We start from the raw sequence: 17,502 nt of genomic DNA on the forward strand, positions 1-17,502 counted from the left end.
AAAGGGAAACCATGTTTAACCAATTTATTGGAGTCCATTAAGGAAGTAACATGTGCTGTGGATGAAGGGGAACCAGTGGTTGTATTGTACTTAGAGTTCCAGAAGGCATTTGATAAGGTGCCACATCAAAGGTTATTGTGGAAAATAAAAACTCATGGTGTAGGGGTTAACATTTTGGCATGGATAGAAGATTGGCTAGCTAACAGGAAACAGAAAGTAGGCATAAATGGGTCATTTTCTGGTTGGCAAGATGTAATGAATTCTGTGCCACAGGGATCAGTGCTGGGGCCTCAACTTTTTACAATTTGTATAAATGACTTGGATGAAAGGATCGAAGGTATGGTTGCTAAATTTGCTGATGGCACAAAGATAGGTCAGAAAGTAAGTTGTGAAGAGGACATTCGGAGGTTACAAAGGGATTTAGATAAGTTAAGTGAGTGGGCAAAGATCTGGCAAATGAAGTATAATGTTGGAAAATGTGAAATTGTCCACTTTGGCAGGAAGAATAAAAAAGAAGCATATTATCCAAGTGGTGAGAGATTGCAGAGCTCTGAGGTGGAGCGGGATCTGGATGTCCTAGTGCATGAATCTCAAAAGGTTAGTTTGCAGGTACTGAAAGTAATTAGGAAAGCTAATAGAATGTTATCTTTTATCGTGAGGGGAATTGAATACAAATGTAGGGAAGTTATGCTTCAGTTATACAGGGCATTGGTGAGACCACATCTGGAGAACTGTGTACAGTATTGGCCTCCTTATTTAAGGAAGGATGCAAATGTGTTGGAAGCAGTTCAGAGAAGGTTTACTGGAGTAATACATGGAATGGGCGGGTTGTCTTATGAGGAATGGTTGGACAGGCTAGGCTTGTATCTGCTGGAGTTTAGAAGAGTAAGAGGCGACTTGTTTGAAACATATAAGATCCTGCAGGGTCTTGACAGGGTGGATGTGGAAAAGATGTTTCCTCTTGTGGGAGAATGTTGAACTAGGGGTCACTGTTTAAAAATAAAGGGTCACCCATTGAAGACAGATGAGGAGAGATTTTTTTCTCTCAGAGGGTTGTGAGTCTTTACAACTCTTCTTCAAAAGGCAGTGGAAGCAGAGTCTTTGAATATTTTTAAGGCAGAGGTAGAAAGATTCTTGATAAGCAAGGGGGTGAAAGATTATTGGGGCAGGCGGGAATGTGGAATTGAGGTTACAATCCGATCAGCCATGATCTTATTGAATGGTGGAGCAGGCTTGAGGGGCTGAGTTGCTTACTCCTGCTCCTAATTCATATGTTCGTATGACCTTGGAAGACCACCATCTATCAAACCAGTGTGACAGTGTCCTAATTCCCATACCCTACATCTTGTGGCCTCACTAAGTTACATTGCTATTTGAGTGCTGAATTAGAAATAGCTTTGTGCTTTGAGTCTTCCCAAACTCATTTCATAAAGAACTGTCACAATCAACAGGCAAATGAGATTTTTATCCTAGCAGTCTCAGCCAGATTTGAACTCAGGTCCCAAGAAGTGAAAATCCAATATGCTGCTCTTGCATAGAGTTTTACTCATTTTTGATCTGATAATGTGCTTCATTTCTTATCACATTATATCTCTCCTTTTCATTTTGGTGCAGAAATTACTGTCATCTGCATCATAGCATCAGATTGGCTACATATCAACCACAACAAGTAGCTACTGTTTCATATCTTTAATTCACATGTAACTCAAATGATACAGTTGACTAAAGAGATGCTACAATTTCTTTATTAGTTTCCAGTTTTCTGACCAGTGCACAGACGCTCTGTATACCTCTCTGCATTCATCTCTCAGTAAGTAGTTTTAATGAGCCAGGTCCTTAGAGGAAGTTGTAGCTCTTGAGGAGCTGTGCCCTTTAAACTGTTCATCAAAATATTTGTAGAGCTTAACAGTCACATTAAAAAAGTATTTTCTTATTATTCTTATTACTGCAACATAATGCTTCTTGAATGATTCCGTAAGGAAAATGACACCATTTTGAAGTAGTAGAGCCGCATTGGACTGAAGCCAATTCATATTTCTCAACAACAATATGGCTGTTACAAGCAAAGATGCACTTTGTCAATTTACATTCAGAAATAAGCTCATACATCTTTGATTTAAGAAATGAAAACATGTTTAGGTATTCATAACTGTATGTGATCCCCTAGTCCAACAACAACACTGGTAGATTTGCTTGCAAATGACTAATCCAGCTTACACAAGAAAATAACATTAATTTTAATATCTTTTCTCAGCAGAGCTCTGCTATAGTTATCCATGTTAACCATCCAATTTGCAATTTCTATTCCTCAGCAGATAAATGCCAATTGTTTTTGTCATCACTATACCACACTTGGCTTTATGTCTAGATAAAAAGCATTGCGGGAGGTTTTACTGCAATGATAAAAGGGGGAAGTTTTGCCGGTGGTGAAATTTTAAGCTTTCCTTCCAGCTGTTTGGTATTTCTGACTGGTTTAGTAGACGTGCGTGTTCAAAATCTGGAGCTGTATTGTTTTGAGGCAATATCTTTGTTTATGAAACTGTCCAAGAAATTTTTCAACATTCAAGAACTTACTGTGAACAGTTTGATTTGAAACAGTGATCAGATCGTACGGTTTTTATTTCGAGAGGTTCAAGTTACAGGAAGCTGTCAAACAAAAACACCAGTCAGTTATTCAGATGCTCAACTATACATATATTTGATTAGTATCATTAGGAACATGTGTGGTGACTGACATGTGGTTAAGTTCCTGAAAGCTGCACTAACTGGAGAACCCATCATAACTAGTACTGGGCCTGAGTGAAATTATGGCCACAATCTGTGTAACATGCCATACCATTTTGCGAAAGCCTCTCAATTACAAAGCATATGCAGTGGGCTTGTATACATTGCATTTTGTATGTCCTTGACTCTGAAGATGTGGAAGAGAAAAAGCAGTATTTCTCCTTTGGCTGTGGCTTCATAAGCCTCATATTTGTATCATCAAATGGCACAGAATAATCCATCCACAGACATCTTCATAAACATCTCCATTTTGGAGATTACTTGAACAACAAAAGAAGAAACTTCTTAGTCATTTTTTTTCTTTTGTGCTTCAGATGATGTGTTTGAGACTGGGAAAAGCCATCTACTAGGGCTAGGATTCAAATCTGGGTCTCCTCGTTGACCGTCAAACAACCAGAATTCTTGCTAAGGATCCACTAAACAAAAACAAATTTGACCAAGTCTTAGCCCCCTTGCTCTTGAATTGACTTTCAATCCCTACTGAATTAGTAGATCTGGAACAACACAATTGGAGGCGTTCACATATTGACAAAATGTTAGAAAAGGTACTATCATTCCTATTGGATATTAATTTGATCTGCTAATACTTTGGGAAAGTAAGCTGCTCAATTCTGAAGTGGGGCCACTGCCTAAGAATTACATTTATCTTGTACTTTTGCTGATGAATTATAAATGACTGAATAGAATACCTGAACATCAATTTCTTACAATCTGTGCAATTCAATCTGATTGATTTCAGCTAAAAGGCACTAAAAGGAGAACAGAAAGCTTAATGTGCTTTTAGTTTCATGTTACACTGCAGCAAAAGATGATCGTACGCAAGTGCTGAAAAATGTGCTGTGTCAAGACATGGATGAGATTATTGTTACAAATGTTGGATAACAGAGGTCTGAAGCATCAGGTTCAGTCTTATGTAGTACAAACAATATCAGCAAAAGGTCACAGCTGCTAAGAAGTAATATTATCTCTCACTGAGTTGTTAGTCCATAAGTGATGGGACACCATTAAGGCATTGATACATAGACCTATGATAAGTTTTTTTTAAATTGGATGCTATGACAATAATATACTTTTAAAAAATACATGGGTGGCTGCCTAAAAGAATTAGTTAAAATATAATTAATATTAGGTTATCTGTTACATACTACAATCATCTGATCAAATTTCAAGCACTGACCATTCCTTTTAATGATAGGGTTCAGACAAACACGTTACAACACAGTGAAATGTTAAAGAGACAGGAAACCTTTTAAGTGGGATGCTGAAGACAGATGTCAGAACTTTAAAAACACATCTGTACATTGCCCCTTGCTTTAAATTAGGATGTTCTAACAAAACCTCCCATCATCCATATCACTTGCTTATTATAGGCATATAATAAAAATTGAGAGCTTACCCCTTTTGGTGGTCTATGGAAGAAACTAATCAGAGTAGTACAAATGCATACATTCTCTGGGCAATCTTCCAGGTGCTGGTAATATTTCTGATGGTGTTTGAAGCACAGCAGTGCTGTGTGCCATGAAAAAGTCACTCTGCTCAGTGAAGCTATCAGTTAATGACAAGAGTTTGCAATGTTACAAATGGGTATATGAACTTCCTGCTGAAAAACTGAGATCATGAGATGAAGTAAGTAAAAAAAGTGGATCATCAAAATTTAAATGCCCTGCACACAAGTAGTGCATAAGTCCTGCTCAGAACAAGCGCTTCATAAGATACAAGAAGACAGCTACCATAGCTATCATCATTGACTAAAGGAGCAGGAGGAATAGGAAATTTGAATACAAAGTGGTTTAGATTTTCTGCTCCAACCTTGCCGGGATCCTGAGTGTAACTTTAACAGAATGCAGCAGAAACATCTTCAGAAGCAGCTCCACCAGTTCCCTGCTGACCTTGGGTGTATAAATATGGGTGACCATGGTACAATTATATGCAATTGAAGGGAATGCTATCATACAATTCATGTTCCTTGTTTGTGACTTTGCAACTTTGGACACAACAGAAACCTGTTCATCCCTGACATCCAGGGTTGCTATGGGTAGCAGAGGGAGAAATTTAAAAATTATGGGCTGGAAAGCCAATCAATGTCCTGTTTCTCAGTCAGCACAGATGTTGCTAGCTCTACTACTTTGCAACATGCTCCTAAGGCTTAGTGCAGACATCCTCTGCCCCGTTTATCCCTGCAAAGGCAGACTCCCCAACAGAGACTGGAAAGATTGCTTAAGAAAACATAACTAACACTGGCCATGGAAAATGTGGTGCAGACATAGAAAGCCATCCTTGTGACAGGCAGTGCTGGAAAGGAAGGATGGCCTTGAAGGGGCAAGGACAGAATCCATTTGGTTAGAGTTGAGGAGCAAAAAGGGTATGAGCACTAAGTGGTGATATTGGGGGACTTTAATTACCAAATATCGATTGGGATAATTTTAGAGTAAAGGTTATGGCAGGGGAGAAATTCCTCAAATGTGGTCAGGAGAACTTCCTTGATCAGTATGTTCTCAGCCCAACTAGAAAAGAGGCATTGCTGGATCTGGTGCTGGGAAATGAGGTGGGCCAAATGGACCAAGTGTTTGTGGGGGAGCACTTAGGTAAAAGTGATCATCATATCATAAGGTTTGGACTAGTAATGCAGAAAAGCAAGAAACAAAATAAGGCAGAATGTCTAGATTGGGAGAGGGCTAATTTCAACGTGATGAGAAAGGATCTAGCCAGAGTAGAATGAACCAAAGGCTGACAGGAAGAGCTGTATCAGAACAATGGGTTATCTTTAAGGAAGAGATGTTTCAAGTACAGGCTATGAACATATCAACAATGGTGAAAGGTAGGGGAAACAAGAACAGGGCTCCTTGGTTGACGAGGGAGATAAAGATGATATTGACCCAAAAGAGAGGGTGTATGATGCATGTCAGGTGAACGCATCAAGCGAGAATCAGGCCATATACAATAAGTTGAGAGGGGAGGTGAAGAGGAAAATAAGACTGGCACAGACAGAATATGCAACTAGAATGGCAGTCAACATAAAAGGGAAGCCAAAAATCATCTACCAGCATGTAAATAGTAAGCGAGTAGTAAAAGGAGGAGTAGGGGTAGGGACTATTAGGGACAAAGAGGGTAATATGTGCTTAGAGGTGCAGGGCCAGGCTCATATACTTAATGAGTATTTTGAATCAGTCGTCACTAAGGAAAGGAGGCTGACAAAATATCAGTAGAAGCAGAGAATAGAAGCAATGGATAGGATAAAAATTGGGAGTGGGGAGGTACTAAAAAGGTTGGCTATGCTTAGGGTAGATAAGTCACCTGGTCTGGACGGCTTGCATCCCAGGTTGCTAAAGAAAGTGAGGATGGAGATAATGGAAGGGCTTGTCATAACCTTCCAAACTTCCCTAGATACAAGGGAGGTGCCAGAGGATTGGAGAGTGGAAAATATACAAGAAAAGGTGTAAGGACAGTCCTAGCAACTACAATTTAACATCAATGGTGGGTAAGGTTTTAGAAATAATAATCATGGAAAATATCAATGGACACTTACAGAAGTTTGAGTTAATTAAAGATAGCGAGCATGGATTTGTAAAAGGCAAATCATGCTTTAAAATCTAATTGAATTCTTTGATGAAGTAACAGAGAAGGTTGATGAAGGGAATACGGTGGATGTTGTTTATATGGATTTTAAGAAAGCATTTGATAAGGTACAACATAAAAGGCTGGTTAACAAAATTGAGGCTCATGGAATAGGAGGGTCAGTGTCCGATTGGATAAAAAATTGGCTTAAGGAGAGAAAACAGCGAGTCACAGTAAATTGTTGCTTTTCAGACTGGAGGATGGTAGACAGTGGATTTCCCCAAGGGTCAGTGACAGGACTACAGCTTATTTTGCTATATATAAAAGTCTTGGATCTTAGGATACAAAGTAGAATTTCAAAAATTGCTTACGATACCAAATTTGGAAGGGAGGCAAACAGTAAGGATGATATGAACTACCTGAAACAGGACATAGAAAGGCGAGCAGAATGGGAAGAGAGGTGGCAGATGGAATTTAATACTGGTAAATGTGAGGTGATGCATTTTGGCAGAGGAATAGGGAGAGGCAGTATCTACTCAATGTCACAGTTCTAAAGAGTGTGCAGGAACAGAAGGACCTGGGGGTGCATATGCAACGATCTTTGAAAGTGGCAGGATATATTGAGGGAGTGGTTAGTAAAGCATATGGATCTTGGGCTTTATAAAGAGAGGGATTAAATACAAAAGCAGGGAAGTTATGCTGAATCTTTATAAAGCTCTAGTTATGCCCCAACTGGAGTACTGTGTCCAGTACTGGTCACCAAACTTCAGGAAGAATGTGAGGGTCCTTGAGAGAGTGCAGAGGAGATTTATGAGAATGGTGCCACAGGTGGGGGATTTTAATTACAAGGTTAGGTTGGAAAAGTTTGATTTGTTCTCCCTAGAACAAAGGAGATTGAGGGGAGATTTAATAGACATGTACAAGATTATGACAAATGTAGATAAATTTGACAAGGAAAAACTGTTCCCATTAACAAATGGTACAAGGACTAGGGGACACAGATTGAAAGTTTTGGTCAAAAGATGCAGAGAGAACATGAGGAAGGACTTTTTTATGCAACAAGTGCTAAGGACCTGGAACGAGGGCTGTGGCAGCAGAGATGATCAATGTTTTCTGGAGGAAGTTGTATGGCCACCTGAGAGAAATAGACTTGCAGGCCTATGAGGATTGAGCTGGGGAGTGGGACTGACTGCATAGCTCTGTGGAGAGCCGGCATGGGCTTGATGGGCCAAATTACCTTCTTCTGTGCCGTAAATGACTCTATGTGCTTGGTTGGCAGGCGGCATATATGTTGGAGGTGGGGTCCGGAGAATCGGAGCAGATTCATCCACTACGGAATGCAATTCCAGGTTGCAATTTTCTTGGAGGCGGGGAGGTTCCGTGGCAACACCTCCGCCGCGAAGTGACGGGATTGCAGTTTAAATATGTTAAATACTGTTTTGCATGCTTTAGTATATAATTCACCGGGATCCTACCAGCTGTACGTGGTCTTCTGCATGAGGTGCAGCACTCATGTGCCTTCACTTCCCCATCTTTGAAAAGCTGGCGCCAATGGCGGCTGTCCTCGGTGCCTGCAAAGGTTAAGTAAGTTATATGCTGTTATCTTCATGAATTTGTTTTGGCATTGAACATTGCCTCTAAGCTCAATCTGCAGCTGTGAGGAAAGGGAGGGTCTCTGCAAGTGGGTACTGTGGTTGGCGGTTGGGGGGGGGGGGACGGGGGGAAGGGGTGGAACTCTGCAATTGGGTACTGTTGGGGGGGAGATCTCTGAAAGTGGATACTGTGCAGGGGGAGAGGGGAACTCTGCAATGGGTACTGTGGGGGGGGAGAGATTTCTTCAAGTGGGTACTGTGGGGGGGAGAGGGGAACTCTGCAATTGGGTACTGTGGTGGGGGGGGGAGATCTCTGCAAGTGGGTACTGTGGGGGGGAGAGGGGAACTCTGCAACTGAGTACTGTGGTGAGGGGGGGAGATCTCTGCAAGTGGGTACTGTGGCGGGGGTAGGGTTATAGAATCATAGAGTCCAACATCAGGAGACGCCATCATAATGCTAAGTGGCTGCCTGCTCCATAATCATGGTGGTGCGGCTGCAAACGTCACATGTGGGACGGCCAACATTTTGCGCACCTGCTGCTGCTCCCAGCGGCGTGATAACAAAATCCAGCCCTATGACTTTAAGACCATATCTGCTGGGAAAGAATTATCGAACCAAAACGTTATACTGGTGATAAATGGGAGAACAGTGTCGAAGGAATTCATGGCTCTCCAGAAAAACAATTATCAACCGTGCACAATGATTGCAGACAAATTGATAGTCTTATGTGGCTCGAACTGCTCTGCCTGTGGTTGTGAAGTTCACAGCCTCCCTGAGTTACTTAACCAGTGTTTATTCCCATCTTCTGAGAGTAATGTGTTTAAGTTTGCTGATGATGCAAAGCTAGGTAGGATTGTAAGCTGTGAGGAGGACACAAAGAAAAGCAAAGTATTATTTAAATGGAGAGAGACTCCAGAATGCTGCAGTACAGAGAGCTCTGAGTGTCTTGGTACATAGAACACAAAGAGTTAGCATGCAGGCACAGCAAGTAATTATGAGGGCAAAGTTGACTTTTATTGCAAGGGAGGTGGAATATAAAAGTCAGGAAGTCTTATTCAACTCTACAGGGCGTTGTTGAGACCACACCTGGTGTATTGCATACAATCTTGGTCTTCTTATTTAAGGAGAGATATACGTGCATTGGAGGCAGTTTCGAGAAGATTCCCTAAGTTGGTTCCTGGAATGAGAGGGTTGTCTTATGGTGAGAGGCTGAGAAAATTGGACGTATATTCTCTGGAGTTTAGAAGAATGAGAGGTAATCTCATTGAAACTTACATGATTCTCAAGGAGCTTGACAGGGTAGACACGGAGAGGTTGTTTCCCCTGGCCAGGGAATCTAGAACATGGGGGCACAGTCTCAGGATAAGGCATTGAGAGAACCATAGAACCATAGAAAAGTTACAGGATAGAAGGAGGCCATTCAGCCCATCATGTCTGTGCAGCTGAAAAAACTAGCCGCCCAATCTAATTCCACCTTCTAGCATCTGGTCCGTAGCCTTGCAGGTTACAGCACTTCAGGTGCATGTCCAGGTACCTTTTAAATGAATTGAGGGTTTCTGCCTCCACCGATCCCTCTGGGTGAAAATGTTTTTCCTCATGTCCTTCTAGTCCTTCTACCAATCACCTTAAATCTGTGTCCCCTGGTAATTGACCTCTCTGCTAGGGGAAACAGGTCCTTCCTGTCTATCCTATCTAAGCCTCTCATAATTTTGTACACCTCAATTAAGTCACCCCTTAGCCTCCTCTTTTATAAGGAAAACAACTCTAGCCTATCCAATCTTTCTTCATAGCTGTCACTTTCAAGCCCTGGCAACATTCTCGTAAACTTCCTCTGTACTCTCTCCAGAGCAATTATATCCTTCCTGTAATGTGGTGACCAGAACTTCACAATACTCCAGCTGTGGCCTAACCAGCGATCATTTAGGACTGAGATAAGGAGAAATTTCTTCACTCAAAATGTTGTGAATCTTTGGAATTCTCTATCCCTGAACATTGTGAATGTTCCATCACTGAATATATTCAAGGCTGGATAGACAGATTTTTGATCTCTCAGGAAATCCAGGGATTTGGGGATCAGGTGGGAGAGTAGAGTTTAGGTAGCAGATCAGCCATGATCATATTAAATGATAGAGCAGGCTCAATGGCCTTATGGTTTACTCCTGCTCCTATTTCTTATGTTCTTATATTCTGCTGATTGTTTATGTTATCTCTTGCCCAACCCCCACCTCACTTGTTTATAATCTGTGACTTTTCTAATATTTGTCAGTTCCGAAGAAGGGTCACTGACCCGAAACGTTAACTCTGCTTCTCTTTCCACAGATGCTGCCAGACCTGCTGAGTGAATCCAGCATTTCTTGTTTTTGTTTCAGATTTCCAGCATCCACAGTATTTTGCTTTTAGTTTATTTAACAGGCATTGTTGTGTGATTAGGCAGACTATAATGTAACTGGGGCAGAGTGTGAGAGGGGTCTTAGCCATCCATTTTCACATGGGTATGGATCAGTAGTTGAGGAGATTGCAAGAGTGCACTCTAAGCAATTACACCTCACCCAAAGTCTTGGGTGTCATCAAATGCACACACGTGGAGATGTTCATGGTAAACCCTATGCTCTACATCAATAGGAAAAGCTTCCATCCAATAAATGTGCAGGTGATTTCTAATCCATAACAAAGGATTTTGTACATGCCTAACCCACATCTTGAGCTAAATTGCCCCAGTTGAAGGCCAGTTTCTACTTGACTTTTCATTTGCATATTTCAGAAATGGTTCTTGACATTCTATCAGTTATGCAAGTAAAAGGCACAGTGTTGACCTTGTCCATGATGTTCTCCCAAGCATGTCTTATGGTGTAGGGCTTGGGAAGAGCGGTAATACCTGAACCAGGTATTGCCACCCTCATGGCATTTGGACTTAATTTTATGTGGTCTTTGGGGACGAGAACAGAGGCGGGGAGAAGCATAAAATTGGGATGGGAGACGTCGGATCGGAAGTCCAATGTCGTGACATCCCATCCCGATTTTATCGATGGTGGCAAACATGGAGGGTGGAGAGCAGACATCGACGTGGCGGGCAGGCAGTAAGGAGACTGATTGACAGTGATTTTATTCTGAATTTTAAATTTTATTAAAGGTGCTCGGGAATCATGGGGCTTCAGAGCCTCGTCTGGTTGAGGGAGATGACATGGAGGCTGGTGCTCATTGCTGGCTGCAAGGGGAGGCCACTGGGAGAGGCAGCATCGACTGCCAGGCAGGGTGGAGAAGGGAGGGCATCGTCTGAGGAGTGGGGCAAAGGTCCCAGCACTGCGGGGGTGCCATACTGGGGGCAACAGGGAAGTCATCCGTGACAACAAGTGGGGGGAAGTGGGGCAGGGCCATTAGCAGTGAAGGTCTTGTACTTAGGGGGAGGCCACCTATCCTGGGCCTCATTAGTCCAGGTTTCAGGGACCCCATTAAGAGGTAGTTCAGCAGAGTGGGAGGGAGGTCCAGGCACCAGCAGTGGCAAAGCTATGACCTGCAAGCCCACAGGAAGGTCAGCATCGGCCTCCAGATAATGGTGAAGTGCCCAGAAGGGAAAGCTAGCAGCCTCCTCCACGCAGAAGAAGCTCCCCTCCAGAGAGGGTATACTGGTCAGGCCTTAACTACCTACAGATGTCCGAGGGGCAGTGCTAATGAAGACTCCGCCTCTCTAGGGAGGCCGTCTCTGACCTATGCACTATGATGCAGGATGAGATGAACCCCAGGGGACTTGGTGAGAATCTATTGCCAGTGGCACTGAAGGTCACTGTGACACTGAACTTCTATGTCTCTGGATCGTTCCAGAGATCCACTGGGGACATGTGTGGGATCTCACAGTCAGCAGCCCATCGGTGCATCAAGGAGGCCACCAGTGCCCCTTTCAGGAGGGCTTGTGACTATGAGCGCTTCTGCACCAATCCCAACTCTCAAGCTGTGAAGTCCATCAGGTTCGGGGCCATCGCTGGATTCTCCCAGGTGCAGGGTGTCATCGACTGCACGCATGTGGCCATCCTGCACACCAGCCAGAAGCCTTCATCAACAGGAAGGACTTCCATTCCCTCAAAGTACAACTGGTCTGCGACCACAGTAAACAGATCCTGCAGATCTGTGCATGCTTCCTGGGAAGTTGCCATGATGACTACATTGTGAGGCAATCCCAGGTGCCAGAGCTTTTCTGGCCTCCCTCCCGCCTTCAGGGATGGATCCTTGGAGACAAGGGCTACCCACTGAGGACATGGCTTCTGACGCCTGTGAGGAACCCAGGCACAAATACAGAGGAGAGGTACAGCACCTGCCACGGGACAACACAAGCAAGCATTGAGCAGGCCTTTGGTCTGCTCAAGATGAGTTTAAGGTGCCTAGATCAGTCCAGCGGAGCCCTTCAGTATGATCCGGTGAGGGTCTCACATATCATGGTGGTCTGCTGTGCTCTGCACACCCTGTCGCGACAGAGGTGGGGGGGGTCATGAATAATGAGAATAGTGAAGAGTGTGATGCCTCCTTGGATGATGAGGCTGGAGTGTCAAGGATCTGGTGGTGACTCCAGGTCCCCCACCCGCCTCTCGCCTTGCCAGTGCTGCCTTGAGATCATGATCAAGGTGTGGAAGGTATGCAGGTCTGCACAAATGTCCTGCAGACACTGAGTGCTCTGTTGGATGTGGCTCTCCAGGAGAGTTGCCAATCTCTCAATGGAGGAGGCCTCTCTGCTAGATGTTGCCTGACCTCCCGCTGCAGCTGCAGCATTTCTCGTGATGCTGACGACACCAGAGAGACGTCATGAGTCTGGGGCTCAGCATGGGCCTGACCTCCCACATTCCTCCAACTGCCAGAGGCCTGGACTGTCATTGCCTCCGTCAGCTGCCCAGTTGTGCCCATGCTGTGTCCATCAGGTTGTGTGCCTGAATCTAACTGCGAGTGCATACCCACTGATGTGAGAGTATCTGTGCTGGTGGAGGGTGCAGAGGTATGAGATAATAAGCACCCTCTGAGACTCTCTCCTCCCCATCAGAGGTGGCAGGCTCTTCCAGTTTTCACCACGTCATCTGCATGAGAGAATAGAGACATGTAAGTGTCAAGGGCCTCCTCTCCCGACAGAGCACACAACCCTATGTTGGAGATCCCTATAGGCACCGCATGCCTGATGAGGTGAATGGCTCCATAGCTGCAGATGCACCCTTGATCCCAATCACTGTTGAAGTATCTCTTTAAGTGGGTATGCTCATAATCTGTATACATCATCAGACAGGATATGATGTCTGTCACGTGACACCATTGTTGGAAAGTGTTGGTTGACCAAGCAAGATGTATGAGCTCTCCATCAATATGTATATATTACTGTAATCTTCGAACTAAGAACTCACAGGGCTGAATTTTACGCCATCCCAAAGAGCGCATGATGGCGGGGGGTGGTGTAAAATAGAAGGGGAGGCTCCGGGAGGCCTTCGCGACCCGCTCCCGCCTCTGCTGCCTCAGGTCAATCAAGGCCCTAAGTGGCCACTTAACGGCCACTTAAGGGCTTTTGCCCGCCTCCACGCGGATTTTGCATGTGGCAAGCGGGCATCCTAGACCCGAACTTGCGAACGTCCCGGGGGGGGGGGGGGGCCCTCATGATCGGGCACCTTGTGCCCGATGGAGGGCCGCCCCCGCTACCTCAACCACCCCCAACACCCTACACGCCCCCCTCATCCCCCCCAGTCAACCACCCTTGCCTTGCCGGGGCTCAACCGATTACCCCCGGCGAGGCAACCAAACCTTACCTTTGCTCCAGGCTCCCTGACATCTTTTCTTTACGCTGGACTGTAGTCCCAGCAGTGGCCACTGTTCCCAGTGGCGCTGCTAGGACTAAGAGCTTCCAGCCCACTGATTGGCCGGCAGCTCTATTAGGCGGGACCTCCTACCTCAAGTGGGTGGAAGTCCCACCTCACACCAATTGAAGCTCGGCGACCCACAAAATATGGGTTGGATTGCCAGGCGAGGTGGAAGCGGGTTCGCCACCGACTTTTTAGTCGGTGGCTGGCTCTGGTCCGCCTATTGTTAAATCCAGGTCACAGTTTATTTTACCAGTCCGAACTGAGTGGCTGGTGAGTTTCTGTTTGAAAATAGAAGGAGACACAAAAATCATGAACTTACTCCCTGTCTTGGGAAGGAGCCCCTGTCTCTCTATCTGCAATGCTCCATCCATCCTGCAGCCCAGCCAGCTCCATTACCTGCTCCTCCATCGGGATCAGGACATGGAGAATCAGCAGCCCACCCCCGGTCTTGGCCTGCTGTCTACGATTGTTGACAATCTTCTTCTGCAGACAGAGAGACAGAAGCTGTTGGCCTCCCAGTGAGAACAAACCCCAGACATAGGCTGGCGGTAGTCCAGCTGCCATTAATGGGGGAACACAGATACCTCCTCCTCGCAACCCCTTTCCAGGGACCTTGTGAGGCTGTGCACTGGCAAACAGCCTCCCGTCAGGGCTAATTCGCCATGCGTCAGGTAGTTTGCATACATCCCCTGACCCTTTGTCCATGTCTGGGTGGGCACCCCCTCTCCATCCAACACACCCTCCTGCTTTGCCAGATACAAGGTCAAGAGGTGAAGGCATTAAAAGGTACTCAATTTCGCTGCCCGGATGAGGTCATTGAGCCACTTTCAACACTGAATCCAGGTCCTTGAAGTGACCGCACGTCTGCTGACTTTCTCTGCAATCTGCAGCCAGGCTTACTTGGCCAAGTGCCCAGCTCTCCTCCTCCCGTCCCTAAAGGAGAGGACCTCCCGCCTTTCCAAGGCAGCTTGTAGGACCACTTGAGGTCTACTTTCTGCCATCACTCTGCAGCCGCTCTGAACTCTGCCTCACATGTGCCTGCAGACAACAAGATTTAAAGCAAGGCTGGCAGCCTTTTAAAAATGCTGCTACGTCAGCTGACACTGGCCTCTTCTGTTATGCCCCTGACTCCGAACACGTAATTGATCGGCCCCTGTGCCTCAAGGACCGTAATTGGCCGGCCACTGCTGGATTGTGTGCAGCCGGTCGTACCTGCCCCCGATGTGCCCTGCACCCACTTCTGGTCCCGATGGCAGGACCGGTGTCTGTGGTACAAAATCCAGCCCTTTGTGTCCTCCTCACAGCTTGCTTTCTTATCTTGCCTTGTATCATCAGCAAACTTAGATGCATTACTTGCAAACTAAATCAGTAATCTAGATTGTAAAAAAACAGAGGCCCCAGCACTGATCCTTCCAGCACCCCACCAGTAACAGCCTGCCAACCTGAAAATGACCTGTTTATTATGTTTGTTTTCTGTCCTTTAACCGTTCCTCTATCCATGCTATTATATTATCGCCAATCCCATTAGCCCTTATCTTGTGCAACAGCCTTTCGTGTAGCACCTTGTTGAATGCCATTTGAAAATCCAAATATAATACTTCCATTGTTTCCCATTTATCTGCCCTGCCAGTTACTTCCTCAAAAAAACTCTCAGATTTGTCAAACCAAGTTTCCCTTTCATAAAACCATGTTGATTGTGCTTAATCATATTTTGATTTTCTAAGTGCCCTGTTACCACTTCCTTAATAATGGATTCCAACATTTTCCCGACAACTGATGTCTGATAACTGGCCTGAAGTTCTTTGTTTTTTCTCCCCCTCCTTTCTTGAATAGCAATGTTACATTTTCTACCTAAGGATGAAAATAATCCTTGTAAAAAGTGTAGTTGAATCGGGAGGTGCTATCTCGTATTCTGAGCAACGCAGTCCATTAAAGAATTATTGGCTGTATTAGTAGCAATGAATATCTTCCCTATCTCTGTGACCTCCTTGAGCCTTATAATCCTGCAAGATCCCTGCACTCCTCTAATTCTGTCCTCTTGCGCAGCTCCGATTTTCATTGCTCCACCATTGGCGGCTCTGCCTTCAGCTACCTAGGCCCTAGGTTCCTAAATTCCCTCCTTAAACCTCTCTGCCTCTCCATCTCCTTTAAGATGCTCCTCAAACCCTTCCTTTTTGACCAAGGTTTTAGTCACCTGTCAGAATGTCTCTTTATGTGGCTTGGTATCATTTTACTACATTAAAGGTGCTCTCTAAATGTAAGTTATTGTTAGAAATGGCGATTGCTCTCAATACAATGTGACGAGAACAATTAATGCATGTTTGAGTGCTTCACAGTTCAAATTACAATGATTTCCAATCACCTGATAATCTTACCAGCATATAATATGGTCAATAGAGATGTCCTTTTTCCCACTCCTTTACAGAGCACTGCATCATCATTTTTTTTTTAAATTACTAGTGGTGAGATGATCCAGTAAAAAATATTTCAGTTGTAATGAAAATTGAGTGCTCCAAGGATCAACTATTCTTCTGTCATTTCGTCCTTCGAATTCAGAGCACCTCTTTTAGATTTATACTGAGCAAAGTCCACAAGTATGTACAAGCTTTAGTAAATCAAGCAACCACAGTGAGCACAGGAAAGCAGCAATGAAAGTAAAAGTTCAAACAGCGAGAAGGGCTGAGACCTGCCAAAGCCAATGAGAATCATTCGTTTTTTTTTCAACTCATGCAATGATATATAAACCAATAGCTATTTCACAGAAAGAAGTTAGTAGGAATTTGAGATTGGCAGGAGTGTTATATTTCTTCTTTAAATAGCAGTCCTCTACTATTGAAGGCCATTATACAATTTTTTCAGAAACAATTGTTCAGTAAGATCTTTATTAGAAAATCATGAGCAGTAAAAATTGATAAAAAATGATTAAAACACTAATTAACTAATTAATAAGTAGAGTAACTAAACCAGAGGGAGGAGATTACTGTATTTAGACAGCATTTAATATTTATTGTAGAAATCTAGCACGAGGGACCACATAGTGAAGTGTATCATAATTTAGTAAGGATTTAATAAGTATTTATTTATTTTATATCAATTAACTAATTAGTGATAGAAATGTCAGTTAGAGGGGTGAAGTGCTTCACCTGTGAGATGTGGGAAGTCCGTGATGCTTCCAGCGTTCCGGGCGACTACATCTGCAGGAAGTGTACCCAGTTGCAGCTCCTCACAGACCGCATGGATCAGTTGGAGCGGCAACTGGATGCACTTAGGAGCATGCAGGTGGTGGAAAGCGTCATAGACAGGAGTTTTAGAGAAGTGGTTACACCCAAGGTGCAGGCAGATAGATGGGTGACCGCTAGAAGGGGCAGGCAGTCAGTGCAGGAATCCCCTGTGGCTATCCCCCTCTCTAACAAGTATACCGTTTTGGATACTGTTGGGGGGGATGGCCTATCAGGGGAAAACAACAGCAGCCAGAGCAGTGGCACCACGGCTGGCACTGTTGTTCAGCAGGGAGGGACAAAGTGCAGAAGAGCAATAGTTATAGGGGACTCTATAGTCAGGGGCACATATAGGCGCTTCTGTGGACGTGAAAGAGACTCCAGGAAGGTATGTTGCCTCCCTGGTGCCAGGGTCAAGGATGTCTCTGAACGGACAGAGGGCATTCTGAAGGGGGAGGGTGAACAGCCAGAGGTTGTGGTACACATCGGTACCAATGACATAGGCAGGAAGAGTGATGAGGTCCTGC

The 17,502-nt window shown here is 44.5% G+C and overlaps 1 long non-coding RNA gene across 1 annotated transcript; it reads right to left on the reverse strand.

Moving 5' to 3' along the window:
* Window positions 1-1,739: 1,739 nt before the first annotated feature.
* On the reverse strand, window positions 1,740-16,367 carry LOC137352061 (uncharacterized). Its single transcript, XR_010969631.1, has 3 exons — window positions 16,133-16,367; window positions 7,815-7,910; window positions 1,740-2,646 (listed from the first exon to the last, which is right to left on the reverse strand). It is a non-coding gene; the product is annotated as an uncharacterized lncRNA (long non-coding RNA).
* Between the last annotated feature and the right edge of the window lie 1,135 nt (window positions 16,368-17,502).

The sequence above is a fragment of the Heterodontus francisci genome, chromosome 1 (genome assembly GCF_036365525.1).
Source record: "Heterodontus francisci isolate sHetFra1 chromosome 1, sHetFra1.hap1, whole genome shotgun sequence".
Lineage (NCBI taxonomy): Eukaryota > Metazoa > Chordata > Chondrichthyes > Heterodontiformes > Heterodontidae > Heterodontus > Heterodontus francisci.